This window comes from Cydia pomonella, chromosome 20 (assembly GCF_033807575.1).
Source record: "Cydia pomonella isolate Wapato2018A chromosome 20, ilCydPomo1, whole genome shotgun sequence".
Lineage (NCBI taxonomy): Eukaryota > Metazoa > Arthropoda > Insecta > Lepidoptera > Tortricidae > Cydia > Cydia pomonella.
Window position 1 is genome coordinate 16,353,316 of NC_084722.1, and position 14,540 is coordinate 16,367,855.

Below are 14,540 nucleotides of genomic sequence, written 5' to 3' on the forward strand. Positions count from 1 at the left end.
CTATCTCTATACCAAATCAGTTTAGCGATTTAATGCATGTTTATGGATTGTAACAACAGTTTTAACTTTTATTTTATATGTTTTCGTGATAGCGGACATAAGTAATCGGAAGAGAGTAATCTCACATTTGAGGATGCCGAAGATCGGGCAAAGTGGAGAAGATTAAGTAGGAAAGCGGACCCTGACGCTAGGCCGGGAAAACGCTAGGTTGAAGAAGAAGATGTTTTAACTTCGGAATAGTGTTAAAAATATACCATAAATGAATTTCGGCATCTCCGGTTTATACGAAAACGATACCAAACTTGGCCTAGTAGCTTAAATGATGTAGATATCAAGATAAAGTAAAGAGTCGAAAAGCCGTATCATGTAGTACAACTGCACAACGGCCACTATATGTGTTAAAATACTCCACATTAATTTTATGATATAAAAATAACTAAAATTAACCATCTTAAATAAAAAAAACCCACGTGATTCGATTTCAAACTTTTTGGCCCTACATTAGTACCTTGCGCAATCCCCGGGCAACTTTTAATTTACAGCTACTAATTACAATTATCATAAATTGTGCTCGTTTGATGTGTTTGCTTAATTTTACAACCATGAACGTCTAATGAACGGTAAAAGGGCCATATAAGCAACTAATATGTATAAACTTCCTGTAATTTGTAATTAATATTGAGTTACATGTCTTCTATTGCTAAATCATTACTTTAATATGTTTGGTAAGCATATTTTGGAAATCGATCAAGCGAGTTTAATTTATGGGAGCCCTTTTTAATAGTAGGTATATTTCCAGTTTGATTTCCTTTTAAAGTTTCTTCTCACGATCTAATCAGTACCCCTAGTGTAAATTTGATCGACATCATAACGTGACGAACGCGTTTGCGTTAAGTCTCATTTTGTATAGGATTTTGAGTTTCCAAAACGTCCCGCTTGGCGCGCTCTTTCTAAATCTAATACAAAATGAGACTAAACGCAAACGCGTACGTCACGTTTCGAAATCGAATTTATTTACACTAGGGGTACAGAACTGTGACCAAAGTAACACGCTGAAATACGATTACTTAAATTTGAAACGAATATTAAATAAAACTAAATAAAACGTTAAAACTAAATTTAAGTTAACAGTCTAAATGATATCCTAAAAGATAAAGATTTATTCAAAATAAATTCTTAAAATTTACCACACACTGACTACCCCGCCTGGATTAATGGCGAGTAATTCAACTGTTCACTAGGAAATATCTGTAGCAAGATAATTTCAAAGGCTTAAAGTGTTATGTCTCTCACAATCTACAATAATGTAATCTGTACCCCTAGTGTAAATTTATTCGATGGCGTAACGTGACGTACGCGTACGTTTGTGTTAAGTCTTATTTTGTATGGGATTTTGTCAAGTCTCATACAAAATGAGACTTAACGCAAACGCGTACGTCACGTCACGCTATCGAATAAATTTACACTAGGGGCTCTGATATTATTAAAAAACGGTTTGGAAGCACACTTATTAAAAAGTGGCGGTGACATAATCGGACAGACAGACGGACATGACGAATCTATAAGGGTTCCGTTTTTTGCCATTTGGCTACGGAACCCTAAAAAGATTAGTACCTATATTCGAACACTACACGCGAACCTAAATACACGTTACCTGATGAAATTTCCACAAAACCTATGTGAAACGAAAACTACGTAGATTGACATATTATGACTATGGAATGTGTGTTACCAAGTACGCGAAATAATGAGAGCGTGTTGAAAGACTCTTTATCTCGATAGTCTCACGAATACATTTTTTGTCATCCCGTGGCTAAAATGGTGAAAAATTGAACTTTGTCGAGATCAAACCCACACGACTCCGCTGGTTCGGTCACCTAGAGGGGATGGGAGAGGATCGTGCTGTGAGAAGAGCGTATGTGGGGCACCTGGGTGGAAAACGTCCGTCCGGGCGTCCCAGGTGCCGCTGGAGCGACGAAGTCCTAAGGGACCTGTGTAAGGGAACTGGCGTGAATGCGCAGGATAGGGCAGAATGGCGCTCTCTTATGTCAGAGGCCAAGATCCTGTTTGGGTCACTGAGCCAGTGAATGCATGCGTACTTCTAAAAAATCTACAAAGTTGACTGGACAATATCGATAGAGATAACAGTGTATGTTTTTTTACTACAGATTGTACGGGTTGTATTAGTATAAGTATACATTCCTTCTAGTGAAACCTAGTGTTGAAAAAGAAACTTGATAGTCAATAAGCGGGACAAACACAAAAATGTGTACACGTCTTGAATGGTAAAATAATTACCTACATTGTAAAGTGGTAAAATTACTGCCTTGGGTGAGACTTGAACTCTTGGCCTCTGGATCGATACTCCAGTTCTCTGCCATCAAAGCCACCAAGACCTTCAAAACTCACCCAAGGCAGTACTTCCACTTTTAAATTTGTTGTAAGCTTAATAGCATCGTTCGCAGACATTTCTGCTTGTTAATTAATTTAATTACCTACATGCCCATCATTCTGCATACATCTGCGAAGAAATTCAAAGGTGTATGTGAAGTCCCCAATCCGCATTGGGCTAGCGTGGGGACTGTAGCCCGAGCCCTCTCGCGCATGAGAGGAGGCCTGTGCCCAGCAGTGGGACGTATATAGGCTGAATTATTATTATTATTTATTATTACATGCCCACAAGCTGTTAACTATTGCCCACAGGAGAGAAAACTTGTGTGTTCGTCACAGTTTTCTCTCCTGAGGACAATAGTTAACAGCTTGTGGGCAAGTAGCTAATGATATTATCATACTTATCTAATTAAAAGGAGTACCTTTTCATGTGGATAAGGGTTAAATAAGAAAATTAACTTTTATAGCCCTTAACTTTTAGTTATGTCTACAGGAAAGACGTGAACACAGTTTTCTGTTTGACCCAAGCTGACTGTAGGTTACTTTTGACTCTTTGTCGTGTCGAATCTTGATTTACCATGTTAACAGAATCTGGTTATACTTAGCATGTGTTTCACAGGTAACATGCGCTTTCGATAACAATATATATATAATTGATATATACTTACAGAGGATTACCGGCACCTGGAGGATCCGTAAGAATGCCGAAATCGAGGAGTTAGTGGCCGAACCCAATATCATCGGCGAAACAAAATGCCACAGACTTCGCTGGTTCGGCCATTTACTGAGGATGGGTGAGGATCGAGGTGTTAAGAGAGATTATTTGGGACGACCGACTGGTCGCCGTCCGGTGGGTCGGCCCAGATACCGCTGGAGCGACAGTGTACAGTGATCTGTGCCAACTCAAAGCCGATAACTGGCAGGAAATGGCACAGGATCGGGACAGGTGGCGTTCTCTCGTTTTGGAGACCAAGACCCTCTTTGGATCGCTGCGCCACAATAGTTAGTTTAGTTAATTACAGAGGATTACTATAACTAGCTCAAATCTAAAATAGGCCCTTGAGGCATTGTACCAAGGATGCTAGCGGCATTTCCTCGTTGTACCGCAATGCTGATATACGTTGTGCGTGGAAGCCGTCAGCTCTTCTGTCGGCAGTTACGTCAACCACTTCTGCAAAAAACTTGTGCGAGCTGGGACCCCATGGACTTCGAGTTTCAACGAACAATAGAATATCATTAACATTTTATTGCTGAAATTGCGAAATAAAACCAACAGTTACTAGTGTAAACCTACATTTAGAATAGTATACTTATCAATAACAACCGTAACTTTTTATGACAGCACCATAGATCGCAACAATGCATCGTTGATCAATGATAGATCATTGAATAATAGCGGTAATGGCTGGATTGCACGGGTTAACTCTTTTGTCACGGTCGGTGCGCCGGCGCAAGTGGCGTAGTCTAAATATTACTCAGTACAATGACCGATCAAGAATTCATGGATTCTACGCTGAATGTTACACGGTATATACTTGTTTATTTCTCAAATTTGATTAAAGGCTCAGTAAATGCGAGTCTGGGAGCTCGGATATCATGTTTATTAATTAGATTTTTATGTTCTTTTAAATAAATAAATAAAGTAATTGATACGTTCCCTCGAACATGATATTGTCGATTTTTATGGCAATTCTACTGGCAGAGTTGTTTGAGCGGCTATGTACTTAAGTTTAAGCTTAGTTTTAGGATAGGTAGGTTACCTACCATAATAAAATTTCCCTAGCAGGCAACTGTTGAAACTTTTAATGTAAAAAAGACTACACAGTTGTACAATAAAAAAAAAAATTCCTATTCTTATTCTTGTGTACACAGTCGCCAGACGCCCGCCATTGCCGCGCATACATCAAGAGCATAATGTTCAAAAAAGACGACCAGTTTTTGTGTTGTGTAGTTAAGCTACTGGCTATAAAGTGTAAACTGCCCGACCGCGGTGCGTGTTGTTTCGGTTCACGTTGCTGTTTCTCGATTTTCGTCGATTACGAGTACCAATCGCGTAAACTGGGCTGCGTATCAAAACGTTATATTTTGTAAATTACTATTTCTTATGCAATTAAAGTATCGAGGTTAAAACAAATTTATTGTTTAAATAATGAGACAAAGCAAATGTTAAGGGTTGACTCTAAATAGTTCGATATATGTAAGTTATAATTCATAGAATCAGACGTTACTTTGCGGAAATCCATGCTAATTAAAGCAAGAAATATTACTTTGCTAATCCGCGAGAAAATAACGTGCTAGTCAATCAGTGCTAACCCGTTATACTTACTTGCGTATTTTTACATGCAATTAAGTAAGGCTACGTACGCACTAAGCGGCTAGCCGCGTGCGGACAGCCGCATGACGGTTAAGAATGTATGAAACCGCAACTATAAATACTGAACGCACTAAGCGGTCCGCCGCAACCGCACGCGGCTGGCCGCACAGTGCGTATGGGGCCTAAGCATGACGGGTTAGCACTGATTGACTAGCACGTTATTTTCTCGCGGATTAGCAAAGTAATATTTCTTGCTTTAATATGTAAGTTATGTTTTTCCTTACCTAGCGGATTTTATCTAAAATAATCCCTCCTATTCTTAGGAATCCATACTAATATTTAAAATGGAAAAGTTACTCTGTCTGTCTGTCTGTAACCTTATCACTCTGAAATCGGAAAGGACACATGACGGGTTTTATCAATCATCATCATCATTTGCAGGCAAAGTCGCAGGCAAAAGCTAGTTTAGTTTGTGTAAGAACCTTAGTACCGGAACTTTAATATTGATAATGCAACATTATTTAAAGTACTCGTCGACTGTAATGGTTTAATTAGGATTTCGTATACCAAACTATGATTTCGTACTTTTCATGTATGGGCTCCCAACTCAATTATAATATTCATTTCGATACGCTGTAGTCAACTATAAAAACAAAATAGACCAATCACGTGCCGCCGCGCTCCCATAGCAAAGATTAAACGGGCGCGGGGCGGGGCTAAAAGTCGCTCGTTTATGTCTTTTGTACTACATTTTTATCTACTGAGATACTTAAAAAATTTCATTAATTGTTTAGGTTTTATAGTAAACACACTCGTTTAACAAGTATTGTATACAATAGTGATATAATCAATCTTTTCAATCTCGTACCTTACTTGATCAACTTAGCAAGCTTCGTTATCTAAACTCGGTACTCGACTGAAAAGCTCTCTATTATCGCACGATTGTATAAAATACTATTACAGTACATATGGGGCTACTTTATAGCACTAGTGCGAGAAGTAGCATATTACGTTACTGTGTCGAATATTTAAAGGGCCATATGTACTGTAAAACGTTGTACGATACATGTGCGAATAGGTAATTCGCAACTCGTGTCGATTTAAAACACTCCCTTCGGTCGTGTTTTAATTTATCGCCACTCGTTTCGAATTTCCTATTTTTCGCACTTGTATCGTAATGTACTATTGTAAAACATTAATTACGTCTATTATACGAACAAGAAGTTCGTTAATACATTTTCGTGCAACTTTTCTGTAAGCAATGTTTTAGCATAAAATAGATCTTTTTTGTGTTCTTAGTAACCTTAATTTTTTTTCGCGTTATATAAATTTATTTATTAATTACACGTCAAGATTAGGTACATTAAGTTGAATTACATTAGAGTTGCCTGGGGCATCGTCCCCAGAACGCTTGTTGCATTTCCCCGTTGAATTGCCAGACTTAGCCGCTGAGCGAAGTATTCCCCCGCACGAAGGTCGCCGGACACCCACACAAGTTTGTGAGAAATTTCTTTAACGACTTGTTTGGTGTCCGATGACCACGGCCCAAAGGTTTCAACTGCAAGTGCCGCAAATATGTAATTGTTTTTTAAAAATGCATATTTGCGGCACTTGTTAAGTTGGGCGTCTTCTGCAGCCGTCCCCGGTTTTCGGGACGAGCCCTGGACGTGGGACGGAGCCAATGTATCCACGCAGGTCACATCCCATGCCAAGGGCCGCCCCAAAAACCAAGGTACAAGCGAGCATCCATCGGGTCTTTTCCCGTCCGCCGCTGACAAGCCAACTGGTTCGAGGGTTGCCGGTATATTGACTGTGCCGAGAGCTCTGCGGATCAAATCATTGAGCGCCGCGTGCCTGAAATTTCGGCCCGCACTTGACTGACAGTATAGTCCATGGCGTCCGAGGGCTTCTACTGGGCCTCCGCAGCGGCAGCAGGGGTGCGGTTCGCAGATCTTTAGCCCGAGCCTGAGGCATACGGCTACACGCAGTGCGGCCGGGTCTAAAAGAGATCCTATGTTCCGCGACGGCAAAGACCTTAATTTACCAAATATATGCAACAGGAAAAATACGTTAAATAAGTAAAAATACTTATGTCATAAAACAATACGATCTTACAGTTTACATGGTGTATGTCAGTGAATAGTGATGTTAGTCCAAGAACAAAGTTAAACTGTGGAATGAACCCCTTGCTGCTTTTCCGGACCGGTACGATGTTCAATTCAAAACTTTAAGAAAGGAGCGTATTCCAATATTAACTATTAAGGCCGCCAACGCACATGCAACGCATGTGGTGTTTGAAGTGTCTATGGGCAAAGGTAAAAGGTAATTGCTTACCATCAGGTGATGCGTCTGCTCTTTTGCCTCAAAATATCAAAAGTATGATAACACAATATGAAATACATATTCAGAAAAATAAATCTGCCTATAAAGTTGTAATATGGGTGGTTGGTGGTTGTAAGTTGTAACATAAAATATATATATATTTTACCTAAACTACGAATTGTATAAATATCTTGAAAGCGGCAAAAAATTTAGTTTTTCTTAGAAAGGACTCGGGTTTCAAAGATTAAGATACAAGTCTCTTAGATATGATTATTGCAATTAGAAAAGTATTACAGCTAAAGTTTTCACCAGAGTACGATCTTTAGTGGAGAGCGATATGATATCTCTCACATGTTGTCATTTAGTGTAAGCATAGCGGACTGGAAAATACGAGAACCATTGCTTAGAATATACGATAAAAAAAAAAACGATGGGTCGTTTCATATATCGTAGAATATACCGTTAAAAAAGCAAATAATTTACGCAATCACATATTATTTCTGAATTCTTAAGTTAATTATAATGTTAATTATAATTTTAATTACCTGTATTGTAGCTTAATTTCTTTTGTATTGTTTATTGCTGTGATTTAGGCCGAACTAGATAATCCTATTTTTGTGTTTATGTACATACTAGTAGGATGTGATAAATATTGTAATTGTTTAGTGTTAGTATAAGTAAGGATGTCTGTTTTAAGTTCCGATTACAACGCTGTCGTAAAATTATTGTCTGAACTCCTAGTGGGAATTGTGTTAGGATGTAGGCTAAATTTAGTATTTTAGAATCTTATCCGTGTATATTACTGGCCCGTATCTGTTTTTTCCCCAATAAAGAAAAAAAAAATCAATACCTCCAAATGACATTTGCTATCATTTCGATTTTAGTCGTACTTTTCATATTCGATAGGGATTCTTGTACAGTCACGTATGAAAATAACGATACGAAAACAGTGCCAAAAACATGTAAACTCGACCTTATTGCCTATAATTTTATTATATTAATACAGTACAGTAGTATACATATTTTTGGCACTTTGTCCGTATCAGTATTTTCAGACGTGACCGTACATAGTAGATTTGTGATGACAGCCGCTATCAAATGACAACAATGACGTTAAGCACTTGGCACCCGCGAGTGTTACAACACTTACAACACAACGGCACGCATTGTGCGCGCACGCAGATGCGTCGACACGGCAAATTGCTCGTTTATCTTATGTTTATGGTAGAAAGTTTTGATAGATCTGGCAATATTTTTTTAGGTACCTACTACGATAGTAAAATATTCAATGTAATTAATTGGCGAAACGGCTGGTGGATGGGGCCGGGGATAAGAGAGCTGGCAGCTTCCTCGCCCAACGCTTGAGCATAGCGATCCAGCGAGGAAATGCTGCCAGCATCCTCGGTACCTTGCCACGGGGGCCCATTTTAGATTTAGATTTTTAGTTTTATATAGTAGTTTTAGTTTCAGCGGAAGCGCTGGTGGCCTAGCGGTAAGAGCGTGCGACTTGCAATCCGGAGGTCGCGGGTTCAAACCCCGGCTCGTACCAATGAGTTTTTCGGAACTTATGTACGAAATATCATTTGACATTTCCCAGTCGCTTTTCGGTGAAGGAAAACATCGTGAGGAAACCGGACTAATCCCAACAAGGCCTAGTTTATCCTCTGGGTTGGAAGGTCTGATGGCAGTCGCTTTCGTAAAAACTAGTGCCTACGCCAAATCTTGGGATTAGTTGTCAAGCGGACCCCAGGCTCCCATGAGCCGTGGCAAATGCCGGGACAACGCGAGGAAGAAGATAGTAGTTTTAGTTTAAGTAGTTAATTGTATTATTTATGAATGACAAAATGGCTCATTATGAATCACACGAAGCTGCCAACAAAAAGCCGCACCCATACTCTCTCTCTCTTTAAACTCTCTTTAAAATGACATGCTTAAATTACTTGAAACTTGGCGTGAAGATTTACGTGACATATACAGTCAAAGAATTTAATTTCCTACCCATTTCGTACCTTGTCATAGTGACAATAGTATGAGGTCTCTAGCGAGTTTCATGTTGTTTGTCACTGAGACAAGGTACGAAATGGGTAGGAAATATAATTCCTTGACCGTACATATCTGTCTGATGCTACTAAGTTTCTTACAAGGGCGTAGCCAGCCAGTGAACAAGGGGGGTGGGTGTTACAAGTTGATATCGCCGGAGGCCCTAGGGTGGGCCCTGTGGGTAGACGCCACATAGAGGGGCATACATTGTATGTAAATATGTATGTGAAATTTGAGCTTTAAGGAGTGGGGGGGGGGGGGTTATACGTGTAAAATGAATTCGTTTTGTCATTTCATTGCCTCATCTCTTTGACATCAGTAAAATGCATATTATTATGTCATTAAACATACATCACCTACAAGCATAATATTTATTATACATTTTATTACTTCATAAATTTCACACGACATGCTTTAAAACCGTCTAATCAGACCTAAATATAACAATCCTTCATTTTATCTTAATAACGTGAGAACGAATCTACAATATACTTAATCTACGTCTTGGGTAACCAGAACAAAAACATCGAAGTGACAAGCGATTTACAGCACTAGTGCAACAATAGACTTATTACTAGAGATGCCACGAATGTTCGCCAGTTATTCGGTATTCGGCCACTTTGCTGAATATTCGATATTCGGCCGAGTAATATGCAATAATCGACCGAATACCGAATAAAACAATTACACCTATTTATGAAGAAATATGGCATAATTAAAGTGTACCGGAAAGTCCGGAAAATATTACATTTAATATTTGAAATATATTCTAAGGGAAATAATTTTTGGAGGATTATAAATTATTTTATTGTTATCATAGGATCTATTTGCTTGACTCTAACTACATGCACCACTAATAAGCAAAAGACCTTAATGTCAGCAAAGATTTTGTCCTTTTAAGGCGACCAATTTTACAAGCTTTTGTTCAACTTGTAACATGTACGGATCAAATCTTGCAAGTTAAATTTGACCCACTTCCCGGTTTCCGATGAAGCTGAAAATTTGCATACTTATGTAAGTCAGATGACAATGAAATATTATGGTACCATAGAGCTGATCTGATGATGGAGACAGGAGGTGGCCATACGAACTCTGTGATAAAACTGATAAAACAACGCAACCTAATTGTGTTTGGGGTTTTTAGTATTGCCTCGATGAGTATTAGTTGACTATGGAAAGAAAAGTACACTCAGCGATAAAAGCTTGTACTAAAAATATTCGGCCGCCGAATATTTGGTGCTTCAGCCGAGAGTGTGGCCGAATATGCGGTATTCGGCCAAAACCACTATTCGTGGCATCTCTACTTATTACGAATTGGTGTTAAGTTAATGTAATGTAATAGTGTGGAGGAAATAAGGCTCATTTTCGCGTGCATAGATTAGTGACGTATTGGGTAGTGGTGAAGCTATTTAGTTTGACATTAGTGGCATTGTGGTTCTACATGTATTTATTTTAGACGTTTATACAGGGTGATTTCTGGGTCGTGATCCAGAACCACTTTTTCTGAATCTATAAATGATTTACATTATCATACGGTAGTATTTGATTGAAAGATAATTAGTTTAATTTTTATTATTTTTCAAGTAAAATAAATCTTATATGAAGTAATCATGGTCACCCTATAACTTTTGACATATTCTATGAACCGCATTAAGATTTTCACACAAAAATAGAAAAAAAAACAATGAATTTTGGGGGTTCCCCATACTTAGAACTGAAACTCAAAAAATCTTTTTTCATCAAACCAATACGTGTGGGATATCTATGGATAGGTCTTCAAAAATGATATTGAGGTTTCTAATATCATTTTTTTTTTAACTGAATAGTTTACGCGAGAGACACTTCCAAAGTGGTAAAATGTGTGTAACTTCTAAAATAACAGAATGATATAACTAAAACCGTTAGCTTGTATGTATATTTATAAACTCTGTACTTTTGTTAAGAAATTTCCAGGATATTTTCAAAAACGGTCAGATGTACATTCGAGAGACATAAGAGAACAATATAAATATCTATTATACCAGCCACGCTGTAATACTAGTGTTTATAAAAGGAATAGCTATAATATGTGCATACTGATTTTCAACCACTTACCAATTAAAATAAAGTCACTCGAAGGTAACGTATTCAAACGTAAATTAAGATCTTGGCTCCTTGAAAACTGCTTTTACAGTGTGAGAAACTTCCTTAATTATAAAGATACCTCAGATACCTAGTTGGAAAAGGTTTTGGTAATAATTTAATATAAGGTTAAAAACAAACTAATGTTTAGTCTCGGCTTTTAAAATATATACTTAACATTGATGCACATTGGATTCGCTATCCGCAGACTTTCACTGTATTATGTATATAGGTAAATTAAGTCACTATTAAGTTATTATTTTAATTATAGTTAAATTTAGTATAATACATTACAAAATCCTACTCTAAATACATTTGCATGCTGTATGAAGACAGCTGGAAAAGGTGGAACTATATCTAACATAATATTAAGACATGTAACTAACCCTTTTTCTGCAAATAAATATATCTTATCTTAACTTATCTAAAAAATATATGATATACATTACCATGCAAACTTCTATCGCTAATTTGGTTTGAACGAGATCTAGTAAGTAGATTTTTTTAATACGTCATAAATGGTACGGAACCCTTCATGGGCGAGTCCGACTCGCACTTGGCCGCTTTTAGATTTTTTATTTGCTTAAAAGTTAGGTTAGGTAAAACAGATTTTATACAAATTTTAAATGCTCCTAACTTTTATAATAATAAAAGATTAGAAAAAAATCTAACATAGGGGCATAGCTGTGGTTGAGGTACAACAAACTGTGTCAAAATATTTTAAATAAATTAAATATCCAAAGACGAAAATGAGGACTACGTTAGTAAGAAAAGGCGGTTTCGGAGCGGCCGTGCTCTATCTTCTGTAAATGAGGTGGGTAGGTGCAAACTTTTTCAGATACCTATAAGTACAGTCGCCATCAAATATATCGGAGCGGCCGAGATGCTTATAAATATCTGAACACGCACTCTAACGCCTTGACAATAGAGGCGTGTTCAGATATTTGTGAGCGCCTTGGCCGCTCCGGTATATCTGATAGCGACTAATTTATAATTATACGTTATAACATTTATAACCTTAACTGATGTTTGGAATCAATAAAATAATAATTAATTTATTTTAAATGATATATAAGGTAAACGAGCCGGATGGTAAGCAATCACCGCCGCCCATGGACACCTGCAATACCACAGGGGTTGCAAGTGCGTTGCCGGCCTTTAGAATGAAAGGTTTAAAGGTATGCATTTAAAATATCTTCACATTTCATTACTTTCTAATCAGATACCCTGAAGTAGAAATTACTTACATTTAATTCTTAATTAAATTATTAATTTAAGCCTTCTTGAGCTTAACGTGGGACTTAGTCTATTTGTGTAAGAAATAGTAAGAATGTCCCTATAATAACTATATTATACTTATTTAATTGAATGTACCGTCTGTTAATAAACATACCGACATTCATACGGAATTAGATAAGGAAGTTTCAAAACGTACACTAATGCAATGAAAGGTTATCTGGTAGAAATATCCTGATAGGATAAGCCCTATTGTCTGAAGTTTATTGCTGTATTGTTTTATATAATCTGCGCATTGTTAACTATGTTTTTGCTGTTAAGACGATATAGTAAAGCTTCTTACAATATTATGTATACATAATAGAGATCTCAGATCGATGTAAATAAATAAATAAATATTATAGGACATTATTACACAAATTGACTAAGTCCCACAGTAACCTCAATAAGGCTTGTGTTGAGGGTACTTAGACAACGATATATATAATATATAAATATTTATAAATACTTAAATACATAGAAAACACCCATGACTCGGGAACAAATATCCATGCTCATCACACGAATAAATGCCCTTACCAGGATTTGAATCCGGGACCATCAGCTTCGTAGGCAGGGTCACTACCCACTAGGCCAGACCGGTCGTCATAATATCATAAGCCACAGTAGACGATAATGCTTCATAATAATAGTAACTGCATAATTGGATCACAAGCCTCTTAGAATATATAACATTTCAAAGTAAAATAACCATTAAACCAATAAGAAATAGAACACATTACAAGTATTAAAGTATGAATAGAAATGAAAGGTTTAATGCCAGTTCGAGGTCGTACGATCTTCCCTGTACACGATATTTATGTTTACCGGTGCTAGTTTGCATTTATTTAGAGCTATATTCTGTATCAATCTTATTCACTCACATCTCTTCTATATCTCTGTATCTCTCTCAATCACATACGTCATGGGTGGCAAAAACTGTAACCACCTCCCGAAATTCATACAGTTTAGCAATATTTAAAACTAAACTTTAAAATGGCCGAATAGAGCATGCGTTTCTACGATCATCAAAAATATTTAGCAATCGTTCCTAGTCTTAAGTATTTACAATCTTATTTAAAATATTGACATGTTTCCAATAAATGAATATTCATTCAATAACATTTTTTTTTGGTGTTTCACTCGGTCAAAATTTAACTCTCGTAACACTCAAGATTCTACTTTTAGAACTACTCGCTCGTAGGTCAATTTAAAAGTCTTTCATTTGCTCGAGTATCATATTAGCATGAGTAATTAAAGAACAACTTTGCCCCTTGTAAAACAAATAATTATTTCAAAGTAGAGTCGAATGTCTTATGTATAAAAATAACATTTTGAAACTTATTTATAATATTAAAAAGATAATGACCATCTTAGTTTTATGTAAAGTTTTTTATAATATAAATCTAACATTTTTTTTTCTTATAAAATGCAGGCATATCAATTAACGAATTGCATACCTAATAATATACCTATCAACTAAATACTGTTTATTTATGCCTATTGAAAAGTGTAAAACAGTTATAAATAAACGTTTAATAAAGTAACCTCCATATATATTTGACATTAAATTAAAAAACCCTGCACAATTATTTTTAAGTCACAAAAAAGTTCAATCACATAATATAAACCTTTTTTTCAACACATCGCCAATAAAACTAAAAAACACCATTGAACACTAAATCACTTTTGGCTTAAAGGACTCGCATCCAGGCTATAACTGAAAAAAAAAACTAGATCACTTTTCATTTAAAAAAACTCACCGTTCAAATCTCGAAGCGATCACCGTAAAATCACGACCGTTAGCGCGCGTGCGTACAGCGCACTCCTTGCTCTGCGACTGCGGGGTCACGCGAACTTTGTGCATCAAATCGAAGGCTTTTTTTAAAGGTCAATAGTGTGTACAGCCTTAGGGATTGTGAGTTGTAGGCTTATTCTGATTTTAATATTTTTTTTGTTTGTTAGGTATCAAACAGATAACATTTAATACATGAAATAATTATTTTAAGTAGAGGTTTTAGTTGGGATACTTTTATCCACACCAACTGGCAGGGGCGGATTAAGAAGGCGCGGGGCC

General features: G+C 36.9%; 1 protein-coding gene across 1 annotated transcript in view; it reads right to left on the minus strand.

Annotated features, from left to right (window-relative positions):
* The window catches only part of LOC133528774 (glucose dehydrogenase [FAD, quinone]), a 77,478-nt gene extending 63,154 nt beyond the window's left edge, over positions 1 to 14,324 (minus strand). The window contains exon 1 of the mRNA XM_061866234.1: positions 14,227 to 14,324. The gene's annotated coding sequence lies outside the window, so the exon portion shown is untranslated. The remainder of the gene's footprint in view (positions 1 to 14,226) is intronic.
* Positions 14,325 to 14,540: the final 216 nt, after the last annotated feature.